The 14,357-nt window shown below is 40.6% G+C and overlaps 1 protein-coding gene across 2 annotated transcripts in view; it reads right to left on the reverse strand.

Moving 5' to 3' along the window:
- Nucleotides 1-14,036, reverse strand: part of ASCC3 (activating signal cointegrator 1 complex subunit 3) — a 249,556-nt gene extending 235,520 nt beyond the window's left edge. The window contains exon 1 of one of the 2 annotated variants that reach the window (XM_068184147.1): nt 13,978-14,036. The gene's annotated coding sequence lies outside the window, so the exon portion shown is untranslated. The remainder of the gene's footprint in view (nt 1-13,977) is intronic. The other variant, XM_068184148.1, reaches the window with a different exon arrangement.
- Between the last annotated feature and the right edge of the window lie 321 nt (nt 14,037-14,357).

Raw genomic sequence — 14,357 nt, forward strand, 5'->3', positions numbered from 1 at the left:
CATTATAGCTACCATTATTAGAAGGGAAGTAATGTGTCCAGATTTTGAGGGTACATCACTCTCACACTGTTCTAATGACAGAACTGCCATTAGCTATTAGAGCTATTGGGTCCATTTTACCTATTTATTTTATACCTACATTTAAATACCTTTTTCTGTAGCATTATGCGCCTTTATAAAAAAATGTAACAACACAACCCTAATATTGCTTCAATTGTCCTTTCTGAAATACCATGCACAGTAATTCATGAAAGTTAGAACGTACTTATAAAAAGTTCACTTTTCACGCACACTTACAAATTTCAACACATCTCCAGCAGGCTCATTTATTAGGAAACTGAATTTTAAATGAATATTTCTTTCTTCTTTATTCATTTTCTTTATTAGCAGCTCCTGAAATAGAAAACCTGAAACACCAGAAAACAAGAAAGGGCACACTGTCCTGACCCCAGGCATGGCCAAAGAGCCAAATCCAGCCCTGCAACCCTAATCCTGTACTAGTAAATGCTGCTCCACACTTGCCTGTGTGCTTTCAGAACTTGCAGGTGTCTGAGGGGGCTGGTTTGGCAGAGCAGTTGCACAAGGCTTCTGCACCCCATTTACAGTCAAACACCACACGCCCCCTTCGCTTCTGGTATACAACACTCACTCTCAGCAGGGCACCGATGAAAACAAAACCAGCTGGTAAACAGAATGCAGGGGACAGGTACAATTAATTACTCTACTGTTAACATAGAAAAACAAGGTAAAACTCAGAAACTTTGGCTATTATTCCACAACATTTTAGAGCCAGCTCTAAACACTAAATCAAAAATCATGTGGCCCTATAAGATGCAGTGTAAATTTATATTTCTTTTTTAAAAAATACGTTACCTGCCTTCACATAAAGCCTCCTTATGTAGATATCTGCCCACATCACACTGCCTTTAGAGGGGATCAGCTACTCCTCGTCATTCCACAGCCATCATAAGAGTAACTAATTCCTTCTGATTTGAGAGAAATGTATCTGTTTGCTCACAGGTGGATCTGAAACATCTGAACTACCAAATGATCCTGCTAAGATCTGCTAGTTTTGAAACAAGGACCTAAAAGGTAGCAGTAATTAAATCCTCTTTACCAGGGCCCACATATAGAAGATGAACTTTTGCCATCCTTCTGCCCATTCCCCCTAAAGAAAAGTATGAGAAAGGTACCATCTTAAATCTAAATTTCCAAAGGACAAATACAATGGGAATTTAACCCTTGTATCGGTGCAACTTTACATGGTAAAAAGATTTATTCTCCTCCCCTACCCCCAATCAAGTAAGGAAATTTTGGGCACATTCTGCTAATGATTCCTAGAACTATCTTAGATTTCCTGCCTCTTTTAAAAAACACTTAACTTTCTACCAAGCCTGTTTGTAAATCAGAAAGAGCAATATCCACCCTTCTAAACCTTTGTGAAGATGAGAGAAAGTAACTTTTAAAGAGTATTTTGCTTCTTTTAAAAACAAGTGTGATTTTAACACTGAAACTTTTTATAGGAAAACATAAAGACAGATTATACTCAGAGTTCGGGTAAGCAACAATTTAAAGTTTATCGTTTGAAAGTAAACATGAATCATAATCTCAGCAGGTTTTTACTCATTAAAGTGAAACATGAAAAAACTTTCTAGCAATACCACAAAGGTAACAAAAATTACTAGAGAAGTTTTCCACTTCATATTTTCAACAGCTACTTAGGTTTTCGTCTAAGTCCTGGCCTTCCTATGTTTCTAATACAAGCAAATAACAGAACCATTTTTCTCTTTGCTGAAATATTGAAGAGATTACTGTAAAAGACATATCCTTTTGAAATTTAGTGATTTCCTATGCTCTCTAACAGATCAAGCCAGCTGCCCAGTAGGGCTAAGAGAAGGTGAATGCTCAGATCAGGCATATGTTCAAGCTGAACAGAAATCTTTCTTTCCTTACAAAGGATGGAATAACATAGCATTAACACAGCTAAAAATCACAGGTAAAATCCAGTTACATGATCCTAAACTAGCAGCTTCTGTAGTCTATAATATTTTACTTTTTATTCGTCCTTTAAGACTTCACAGCAGCAATTCTGTTTAAAGTATTTAAGGAATATTAAGCCATGTTCCCAGATTTTGCCTATATTACCTATAATTCTTCCAGCTATTAATAAGTTTCTTGTTGTCTATGTAAACCTGCAATTTATAAAACCTAAAGAAGTTATTACTAGCAACTAATCTAATCAAAGAACATTATAAAGAAAAAGAGGCTTTATTCACTGGCAGTGAATAGCAGGTTGCTATTGACCACAAAGTATTTCAAACGGCATTTTCTCTTTCATTTGAAGAAGTGGAAACATTTCAAATGAAAAAGAAACTAGAAGGGCAAAAGATATCCCACCCACCGAGCTATACAAAAGCTAAAGGGACAGTGAAGTAACTTTTTTTACATTTTAAATATACAATTCAAACAGTGAGACCATTTATCAACATGTACAATATTTTACTTTACATTTCTGTGTAAGAAGAACTAAAAATAACCCCCCAAACATTAAATTTTACTGATATGAACACATTTTAGAATGGCTACAATTATCTTCAACAGCTTCATTAACACAAAGGTAAACCTGATATTTTATATACAATGAAGACTCAATATTTTAAAAAATCCAAACAACACATTATACTCGGTATATATCCTTTCTATATCATACACATCAAGGGAGAAATAGTTCAAATAGAACACTTTAAAGCAAAAAAAAAAAAATGAAACCATTAGATAAAAAAGCTATTTTGGACCTCTGAGAACATTTTTATTAGATTCAGTAACATTTCTTATTCAAGCATGTTTGATGCCAACAGTACAAATACACACCTAACATCAAAGTTGTTAGCCAGGGATAATAGTGGTGTAATAATGTCTGAAACATTAATCAGAAATAGTAGGCAAAAGCATGACACTAAAACAATAGTATTTTCAGACTTTATATTTTGCACCTTTACAAACAGTGCTGCCCCATGTAGTAACAACTGTATGCTTTCAGACATCTCACTTTCTACAAAAGGCCCAGACATCACCCTGGAATTCTCTCAAGTTGTCTGGGTCAAATATTACTGATCTCCAGTCAAGACTGGGTCAATCTTTAAAAGGGCGACAGCAAGATTAAGGAATATGTACTCAGGAAGAAACAGCGGCTTCCTGACACACAATATTCACCTCAGCGAATACCAAAATTCAGACAAGTGCCTCAGCATAACAAGGAGGCATAACAGTGCCTCTGTGTGCCATCGTTCACATAAAAGATAATTTCAGCATCTTAACTACAGAAGTCACTAAACAAACAAAAAGCCCTAGAAAAATCAAATAATGGAATTACAAATCATTCACTCAATACAGTATTTTAACCCTTTCCACATTTTTTCATAATCTTAGCCATGCATATGTGAACACCAGCTGCCTAACACTGTGCCTGCTTGCATCAGCTGGAGAACCATTTCCTGTGGTTATGCCTGATACTGTTCTGGGATGATGCCAAACATGTGGCTTGGCTCAATAATATGTTCATTTTACATGTACTCTGAGATAGTTACTGAGGATTGCTGTTGTTTAAAAAGAAAAAAAATTAAAACAACCCTTTCTTCAGAATAACTCATCTTCCTTTTCCAAGAACATAAAATGTAATTCAGCTGTTACATCAAAAAATGTCTGTAGTTCTACACCTCGTAGCCTTAAGTTCCCTGCAGCAAGAGATAAACTGTATCCCAAGCAACAGAAACTTCGAGACTTGCCTTACATGTGGAGATGTACTATAAGCAAATTTCCAACTTCAACATATGTAACATGTATGTTCATTTAAACACTAGGCATAAGCCACAAATACAAGATGGAGATGGTGGAGGTGTCATTTTGTTTAGTTTTGCTTTAAGTTTAATAATGGGCTCTCTGTGCCTCTGTTACACTGTGCTGTTGCATCCTGGGGCCCATCAACAGAGGTTGAAAACAACCTCAGGGGTTTCATCTTAATCTGTTCCACAAAGGCTTGTGACTAAAGGAAAAGGTCTATGGAAGGTAAATAGGGATGTAGGTGGTCAGAGGAAGGAAAGGCAGGATGAAAAAAATAGGTAAGTGAGCGAAAGAAAAAACTTTGAGTTAACGACAGCTAAGTAACACACATTGCATCTCACTGAGGATGGCTGCGAGGATGTGGGATGCACTTCAGCAAATATAAGTGCTGTAACAATACATGTATAATACACAACTGCATAACTGCTGGGCTAAGAGCATGCTGGAGAACTTGCTCAGATGGTAGTAAAAAAAAGTCTCTGTAACACGCTCCTGTAGTGAACAGCAAGTGCATACAAGGATAAAGCCCCCATTGTGAACTACTGGCCATTACAAGGTTTTTAAGTCTCACAGAGATGTGTTCAAACACTCAAATCACTTACCATATTTACAGACAACTAAACAAATGCCTCAAATACTGTATTATCCCCCAGTTCTAAATAACTGGATGCTTATTAGCCACTCAACACTCTATTATCCTTCATAATTAATGCTGATTTCCTTCAAAATAGGGTTTCAATAAGCCTCGAGGTGGGCATTAGATAATTTTGTATCTGAAGCATTCTCCCAAATGTTTTTGAAGGAAACACTAAACATCCCTTTTGAGAAAAACATAACCTATTTCAGCATTTACAAAGGATCTCAAATGCAATATAGTAAAAAGACTAATCCAGCTACACTAATCCTTAAGACCCTGCCTGTACATTATTACTCAAATAAAAAAAGAGAGGTGGTATGTGTAGGACTGCTGTCTTACTTCTTATTAACTACTAAGTTATTCACTTTCTCTACAGCAAAGTCATTAGCAATGTTCATTCTACCTGCAAAGACAGGATGTCAGTTCTGAAGTAACTGTCTTGCCAAACACCGAGATTCCTTCTCAAGGATTTCTTTAGTAATTAAATTATGGCTAATAAAGTCTTTGCATCTTGCAGACAACTCACTGTAGCTGTGTAAGCACAGTGCAACTTATGCCAAGATTCACATTTATTCTTACAGAAAAATTATTCTATGAAAGCACTGAAGCAGGATTTCTCATTTAGAGAATTTTTTTTTTTGTGTTAAACAATTTTATCACTACAACTGGTAATAATAATGGTAATGTTGGCAATCTAAAACAGAAAACTTGCAGGTGCCTAAGCTACAGAATTATTTTTCAGAACAGAAATATGCAGAGTTTTAGACCAGTTAAGAAAGAAGCTGTAGATTCTACAGCCCTTATAGTAATAGACAAGAAAATTAATTTAATTGTCATGTACTAAAAGTATGGAAATGGCCTTCAAAAGAAACACAGATTCCAGCCAACTTTGGCTATCACTAAATGAAATGTTTCCCAAACTATCAGCTATAAATAAAGTCATCCTATTTCCAGCAGCTTTTGAGTCAGACTTTTTACCAATGGTTGCAGTAAATAATACAGAAATCTGTAGAAAATGACTCATTACATAAAATAAGAACCATATGTCATTGTCCACACAAATGTACCAATTTAATTAAAATAATGCAAGTGTATTGTGCAATTTTAAGTGTTTGTTATGTTTTGCAATATTTTAATTTATTGCATTCATTTAATTTTTATATAATGTTTGTAATATTTTCTAAAAGATGTCCTTTATGCTTTTTCTATCATTATGTTGTTTGATACCTGTCATAATTTTTGAGGTGGGAAGGAGTAAGAAAGCCATGACAGAGTTTGCAGAAAACTCTCTAGTTAGTATCTTTCCAATAATACACAGGAACTGAAAGCTGTGTATTTTATCCATAATTCTTCTAAAAAGTGTTTTCATTCTGGATACACTACCCCTTAGTCTTTCTAACACTCCTCCTAAAAATCTCTATCATCATATATAAAAACTTTCCCAAAGATATGTCCATATAAATGAACCACTCATGGCCTAGCAGTCCTTATTGGATACTTGTCACAGCACACTGAAGGTTCAGTCCAGCTCAGTGGTTAAAAAGTTACAACTTTGTATTTCCTATCAGAAAAGCAGACAGAGGCCCATTCATAAGGCAGCGCACTGACCTAATGTGGTCAAATACTGAAGTGTAGTGAAGATGCATAGAGTCCAAAAATTAACCTATCAAGACAAGTTTTCAGTCCAAATCACACCAGCCTTTTGGGGATGCCTTCCCCTTGACAACTTCCTCCTCCTGCCTAGAGGCAATACCAGGTCCTCCCCCACAGAGAGAGTTGTAAAGAAACCCAAGATCGTAACAGACACACAATAAGCTGTCCCAAGCCAGACCACTGTCCACTTGATTTAGCTTAAATATTACTTAACATTGGTAGGATATAGGGGTGAAAAAACCCAACATTTCATCCTAAAAAATTATGCCAAAAAATTAATTCAAGGTCTGCTTTGCATTATAAGTATACCCCTACACCTGAAAACATGCCTACTTCAAGGCAGAGACTCTTCTACATAAAAAAAAACGAAGTTAATTAAAAATACATTTAAGCAAGACTCAACTGTTGGATAGATACACAGTCACATAAAGTAATATTATAAAAGGCAGGATCCCTTGTCTTCTCTTCAGAGCTCACATGCCACACAGGCACTTCAAACAGCACAGCAGCTATTTGATGGCTAGCAAGTAACAGCTTTCTAATTGATAATTTATCATTACTGCAGTTTAGAATTAGAACTTTAAAAAAAAAAAAAGGTAGTGCTGAAATGTTACAAGTGCAAATTAGAACCAAAACTAACAAATGCTGCTGATCCTTCCTGGGCTGTCTGTCTATAATGCTGGCCATATATATGCATGAGGATATTTTGAGAAAGACACCTGTACAATTTCTACAGTGAGGAAACCCCAATCCATCTTTTCAAAGCTTGCAAACGTGTCCGCTTATCACATAAGAAAATGAGGGGAACATAAATTGAGGCATATTATTATTCTTGGCAGATATAATAAAAAGGAAAATAGCCCCATTATGTCTCTAGTGATTTGAGGAGGTTAAAACAGGATTTTTCCAGTTATACATTTTTTTTAAATGGCTGCATTTCTCAAGTCATAGTCATATTCTGCTAGAATATATGTAAAATTTCTTAAAACATTTTAGATAATTGTACTGTAAGCTAATATATACATACATATTACACAATAATCTCCCATTGAACAGTTAAAAGCCTTTGAGCAATTATTTAAGTATTTAGCATGACACATAGACTGCCTGTTCAGACCTATAGAATCAACTTTCAAAGACGCCCCAGAAACAAAAATGCCACCCTAACAAGAAAATTACACAACTAAGCATTTTATTTATATTCATGTTTTGGAAGCAACACAGATGTGTACCATATAATATCATATTTGGCAGTAAAAACTCTGGAAAAGGAGAAGCAAGGGGTGTGTGGAACAAAAACACACATCCACACTTACAGGGTTAATGTCTGCTACTTTCACCCTGTTTCACAGCTGAAGGGAGTGAGTGAGAGGCGATGGGAGGGCATTTGGCCACTGGCTGGGGTCAACTCACCACAAGTAAGAAATTTCTTATAAGAAATGGAAGAGACGACTTTCAGAGATCCTCTTTACTCTTCCCAAATCTTTCAAGGAGAGGACACATTAGCATAATGGAATCATTAAGGCTGGAAATACTTCCAAGATCATCAGGTCCAAGCTTTGACCAAATACCACCATGCTCACTAAACCATATCATGAAGTGCCATGTCTACTCATATTTTGAACACTTGCTCCCCCTTAGAGCAGCAGCTAAGACTAATGCCTTTCTATTTCTTGAACAAATTCATCAGAATCCAGTTTCCAAATAGAAACTCACTGAGTCTCACAGTTCAGCAGTCCTCACCAGTTTCAAAGAAAGGAGTGGTTGTTTAAATGGCTGTATGGCTTACAGAATACTTGAATGCAAGGGAGGAAGTCACAACTGTACAAAGTCATGTACTTATTCTCACAACTTCTCAGAAGTCAGTTTACAATGGAAAAACTGAAATTTGCTCCACAATTCACCAGGCAAATGCCTCAATCACCAACCTATCCTTCCACAATCACCTACTCTTGCTGTAAGACCTTTATGTTTCAGATTCAGGCCAGTAATATCAGATTCGGTCTATTTTTTAGGCCAAACATCCAACATGCCTTTGGGCATAAAAGAGTAACAGATGGGTCAGAGTAAACTCATGCTTTAGAACAAATGACAGTAAAGTCTAGGGAAGTGGATAATTTATACCCATAAATTCCACATACAATGAAAGGGGAGAGCCAGCAACTTTTCTATCCCTAAAATAACAACTAGGTAAAAGATTCTGCACTTTCCTTTTAAAGTTATTTTTCTCTAGCATCCACTAGATTTAATGAGACAGAAAAAGAACAAGAGTTTTATTTTGCATCTCAGAGCTGCACTCAGCAACAGGTTGGCCACCAAACTCTAGTCCACATGTTTATGTAGTAAATAGAAGACAGAGAACACCAACTGCCCTTTCTGTAGTACTCAAACAGCCCACACTGCTACTGAAGCCTAACTCTTTCTTGGCTTCAGTCCAGACTCATTGATTTTCTTTGAACTATACACAGTCATGTACAACTTCAAGAGGAATATCTATGTCTAGGATAAGCTCTAGAAACACACAGCATAGGGATCTTTCACAACACTGGTTAATTCAGTGAGCACCATTACCACAGAACCATAGGGTGCTGCTATTGCTATTGCTTCCTTCAATCACATTTTCAGGTGTTTGTGCAGTGTTGGGGTGGCTTGACCCTGGCCAGCAGCCATGCTGCTGCTTGCTCACCCCCCCTCCGTGGGACAGGGAAGAAAACAGGAAGAAAAAAAGAAAAAAAACTTATTGGGTTGAGACACAGACAGTTTAACAGATGAAGAAAAAAAAATACCCCCAAGTGAAGGAAAGAAATGCTCGCTACATCTGTCATGGCTTGACGCTGGCGCAATACCAGTGTCCCCATGAAAATATACTTTCTTTAAATGAGTGCTGTGAGATGCAATCAGGAACAGAGCAGAGCAGGTTCAAGCTTAGAAATAAAGGAGAAAACTTTATTACTCTATAACTACAATAAAAGACACATACAGAATTTAGGATGAAAACTTTCTAAAACATTCCTCCTCCCCACACTTAATCTTTAACAAAGCACATTGAGACAAAACTTGGACCCTCGATCGAGTTACCACCCTTCAGATAATCAATACGCAGTCTATTAAGGGAGAGAGGAGTCTCTCTTGCACCACAGACCCCCCAGGAAACACAGTTGTGACTTCTTGTATTTCTGTGTCACACATGGCACCGCCCAGAGAAAATCTGCCATTGTGACACCCTCTTTTTCATGTCACAGTGCTCTCACCACTGTGCATGGACCAAGACTGCTCATAGGGCTCCTTTAAGGATGCTTTGCCAAGGACCAAAATAATAATAGTTCAGTTTTTTATTTTCAGGACAACAGTCCCTCCCATTTTCTCCTCCTCTGGGGCCAAGGGTCTCAAGAACAGAGATCTTCTTCTTGAAGACAGAGCGCACCATCACACTCTCCTCACACTGCAGCAGGTCACTCTCTTGGCTCCAACCATTGCATCCCCCTAAAAATGCAGTCTCTGTTGCAGGAGAAATTGGTTCAGTCTATGGCTATACAAGAAAAGTCCAGCCAAGGCCACTCTATCATCTCCACTCATCTAAGTTTCTTTCCCCATCTTCTCCTGACATTTCAGTCCCAGGCCATCTCTCTTCTCTTTCGGATCAAGGAGGATTAATATTTCACAAAGCTTTCATCATCCAAGAAGGGGTTAAAAGTCTCGGACTCCCAGGACAGCTGAAATCTTGGCCCAGAACTCCAACTCCCACAGCTGGGCACCTTCCCCCCCACCTTCTCTTTCTCCTCTGCCGCCGTTCTGCTGGCACAGTATCTGTCTCTTTCACTCTCTCCCTCTGGGGGGTGGAACAAAGGCATCTCTGATTTTCTCCACCCTTCCGTCCACAGGGGCTGACCCAGTTCCAGTTCCTTCACTCTCTGGGCCTACCTCTCTTAGGCCACATGGCTTCCCCTCCCTCACCCAGCCTGTGGCTGGGCAGAGGAGGTCTGTACTTTAGTGCTGACCTCTGGGAGTTCTCTGCTTTTAACTCCTGTGTTCTCAGAAGCATGTCCAATGCCTTCAGTGGTCACTCCAAGTGTCAGTATCCAAACTTGACCAATGATTGGTTTGACCCTAACTTCCTGAGAAAATTCACTTCCCTGTCAAACCATGACAACATCCCATAGGATGACCAATGCTACAAGCTCCAGTTTCCTAATCTCCAAAAATCAGACATCTTGAAAGAAAAAAACCCACCCTTTCTTCTTTCTCTATGTCTTTTTTAATTTCTGAGCATGACAATACACAGTACAGCACATCCCACTGGCCAGTTTGGGTCTACTGTCCAAGCTGGGTCCCTATACAGCCTCTTGCCCACCCTCTTGCCTACTTGTTGGGCAGGGAGGGTGGAAGAAAGCTTTGATGTTGTGCAGGCTAGGAGCAACCAAAACACTGCTGTGCTATCAACATTGTTTTAACCACAAATCTCAAGCACTTTGACTGTGATGAAAGCTAACTCCTAAACCCAGAATGGGAATGTGCTCACATTGGCATTGCTCAAACAGAGGCGATCAAATTCCTCAGAGAGAGATGAGCATAAAGAATGCCCCGACTGTGCATTTTCTTACGGGCTGGGCTTGCAATAAACACAAAATTGCTCCTTTCTGTTATGCGATGAGGTATTTAAAAAGCAAGAAGGGCTAAATACACAAGACTGACTATTGCTCATAATATAAGAATACAGAGTTACATGACAAACCTTAATAGTTTAAGGTGAGAATGATACCAAGTAGAATGCGTTTCCTGCAAAGAACATAACTGAATTTGGGAATTCATTGCCACAAGATGCCAAAAAGACTAAAAGTTCAGGTACGCCTAGATGAATTAATGTACATCAAAAACCTTGATACTCAACAGCTTAGAAGGTGATAATCAGTCATTTAAATCATGGATTACTAAAGATAATATGAAAGTGAAGGTATAATTGGATTTGTCTTCCCTTTTTTTTCAGTAGATCACCTAAGCACCTTCTACCGGCTGCTACAGAAAAAAGACACTAGAGAAACATCTTCATTGAAAACAGAGCTACAGGGTGAAATGACAACAGAGATTCTGAAGATTACAATTTGGGATTTAGGAGTCTAATGTCTCTCAATCTGTTTCTGGGTCCCACCCCTGTTTCCTTTTTTTAGTTCAGACATGAGCTGTTATATTTCTAACAAATATCCAGCTACACATTATAGATCATTTGCTAAACTGCTTTTGATTAGATAAGCTTATCTGAACTAGAGAGTAGATTTCAGTCTCAGTGCTCTCTTCAAACATTAAAGCATAATTCAGTTTAAGAAAATGTGTAGGCTAGAAAGTGCTCAACACCAACTTCAACAATTGTTACTACAAACAATTTACCAGGAAAACAGTAAGCTGTTATTTAGAGTAATGAGGACTACAATTTTCTAGGGGGATATTTTGTAGGAGGGAGAAAAGAAACCTGTTCAGCACTCAAAACACCGATACAAGCTAGAATTAATCCCACCTTTAACAGCTTCCAAATAAACTTAACATTATAACTAATCAGTGAAAGACAACACGTGTCTTTCCTTCCCCCAACCACCTCCATACCGCATTAACAGCTCCTATAACTACTTATGAGAAGTGGAATGAAACATGCAAGAATAACATGGATCGGCCTGAGCTCCATTTAGTATTTGTAAAGGATAGCTTTTTCAGAGAAAGCATTGTAGGTAAACAGGACCTGCAGAAATATACATCAGCCTTTTATGAAGAATGAGTTTTCTATTAATTCTGTAAAAAAAATATTTTTCAACTATAAATGTTCTTCCTGAAAACAGAACACTACACAATAAAACACTAAAAAATTAACTGAGAAGCAAGGGACTGCAACTACTTGGCCAAATTACAGTTATCTTTATCACATAATCACAGAATGGGTAAGGCTGAAAGGGACCACCGTGGATCATGTGGTTCAACCTCTCTGCTCAAGCAGGCTCATTCTGGAGCACAAGGCACAGTGCAGACAGTTCTTGAGTATCTCCAGTGAAGGAGAATCCAGAACATCTCAGGGCAACTTGTTCCAGTGGTCAATCATCTACACAGCAAAGAAGTTCTTCCTCATGCACTGGCAGAACTTCCTGTACATAAACGTCTCCCTGTTGTCTCTTGTCCTAGTGCTTCGCAGCACCAAAAAAGAGCCTCAATCCATCCTCTTGACACCCTCTCCTCAGACAGTTACACACATTTATGAGGTCTCCTCTCACTTGTCTCTTCTTGATGTTGAACAGGTCCAACTCTCCCAACCACTCTTCATAAGAGATGTTTCAGTCCTTTAATCATCTTCATAGCCCTCCACCAGACCTGCTCCAGGAGCTTCAGATTTAGCTTCAAAGCAAGTTCTGTAAACACAGAACTGTCAGAATAAAATACTGTCGTTTGACAATTTCTTGCCTTCTCTCTGATTCAGTGGAAGTCGTGAACTAACCTCTTCCAAAGGCCAAGCTAGCTTTTAGAGAAAACTGAGATCTAACACATAAACTAGTTTGTTTATAAAATGCACAGAGGCCCTAGCTGGGAGTTGGCCCATATAAATGTGACAAGAGTTCCTCCAAATATCTACACTTATAACTCCAAGATTATATAAATGAACTCTCCTCTGGCCAGAAGCAAGTCAGATCCAAAGGAAATAATTTTATTACAGCACCTGCTGAAAAGCAGCATGTGTTTAATTGGACATACCACCTCACTGTTACCATCAATGCCATCTTTAGATGAATGACAGTTTGCATCTGACCTGACGGTTGGCTTGGTTTTCTTCCTCCTAAAAACTTAGCTCTGCAACCTACCATGTGGACATACATAACCCTTGCTGCACTGTCTCGGAAACTTCCAATATTTTTTCTAGTCATTGGCTAGACTCAAGTCAAGTCAATTCTCTCCTCTGGAAAGTAACTAAGTGTGACTATTAGATTTCTTCTCTACAGAAATTACGTTTACTGGTTTCACGTCAACAGTACTACTTTACAGTCAATTGTTTAAAAAGCTGTAAGACTTAAAGCATCTACACCAATGTTACTATTTTAATAACAATAATAAAACCTACATTCAGAACTCATAGAAGGTTTTAAGCAAAGGTATTATTTGAATTCCAATATGATACACACTCCTGAAGCACCTGAGTGCAAGCCGTAGGACGCTACAAGACTGTTTTGTGTTTTATAAGCAAAGCTGTCAGTTTACCACTACCAATCAAAATGAAGCAGTACCCAAAAGGGAAAAACACTCTACATGACCACATGCTCTTTTCGTTCATCATTTTTCGTTCTCTACATTTATTAATACCAGTAGTTAAGTACTGAAAGTACATTCGACAGCGGTGCGTTTCCCACTTGACCACTCCCGTCAGCAAAGCCGTTCCGAGAAGCAAAGCCCGGAAGGCACGAGGGGAGCACACGGCAGCCGGGCCTTCAGGAGCGGCCTTGCATCACCCGCCGCGATGCGCGCCGGGCTGGGGCACGGCGAGCGCTCCGCCAGCCCCGGCCCCGCTGCCAGCCCCGCGCACGCTGCCCGCCCTGCCCGCCGGAGGCAACGCGTGGCACCGGCCCGCGGCCCGGCTGCCCCGAACCCCACGCCCCGCCTGCAGCGCAGCGACGCCCCTGTCCCAGGGGCTGCGGGCAGAGACCGGCGCAGCGGCGGCGGGACGCCCCTCCGCGCCTGGGCAGGCCGGTCCCGGCCGTCCCACTCCCCACCGGGGTGCCGGACCGCGGCTCCGCACCGGCCCGGGCGCAGAGCAGCGCCCGCCGCGGGGCCTCCCCGGCGGCCCCCACGCCGCGCCCGCCCGACCCCCGCCCGCCGCGCACCTGCCTTACGGCCCGCCGGTTCCGCTGCCGCCAAGAGCCGGCGCGGCGCGACACTGCCGTACGGCGATCGGGCGGGGCCGTGTTCGACGCGGCCCGCGGGGTTCCGCCAGTGCCCGCGGCGGGGCTGTGCCGGTGCCCGCGGCAGGGCTGTGCCGGTGCCTTGGCGGGGCTGTGCCGGTGCCTTGGCGGGGCTGTCCCGGTGCCCGCGGCGGGGCTGTGCCGGTGCCTTGGCGGGGCTGTGCCGGTGCCTTGGCGGGGCTGTCCCAGTGCCCGCGGCGGGGCTGTGCCGGTGCCTTGGCGGGGCTGTCCCAGTACCCGCGGCGGGGCTGTGCCGGTGCCCGCGGCGGGGCTGTGCCGGTGCCCTGACCTCCGCTGGCCTC

This window comes from Anomalospiza imberbis, chromosome 3 (assembly GCF_031753505.1).
Source record: "Anomalospiza imberbis isolate Cuckoo-Finch-1a 21T00152 chromosome 3, ASM3175350v1, whole genome shotgun sequence".
NCBI lineage: Eukaryota > Metazoa > Chordata > Aves > Passeriformes > Viduidae > Anomalospiza > Anomalospiza imberbis.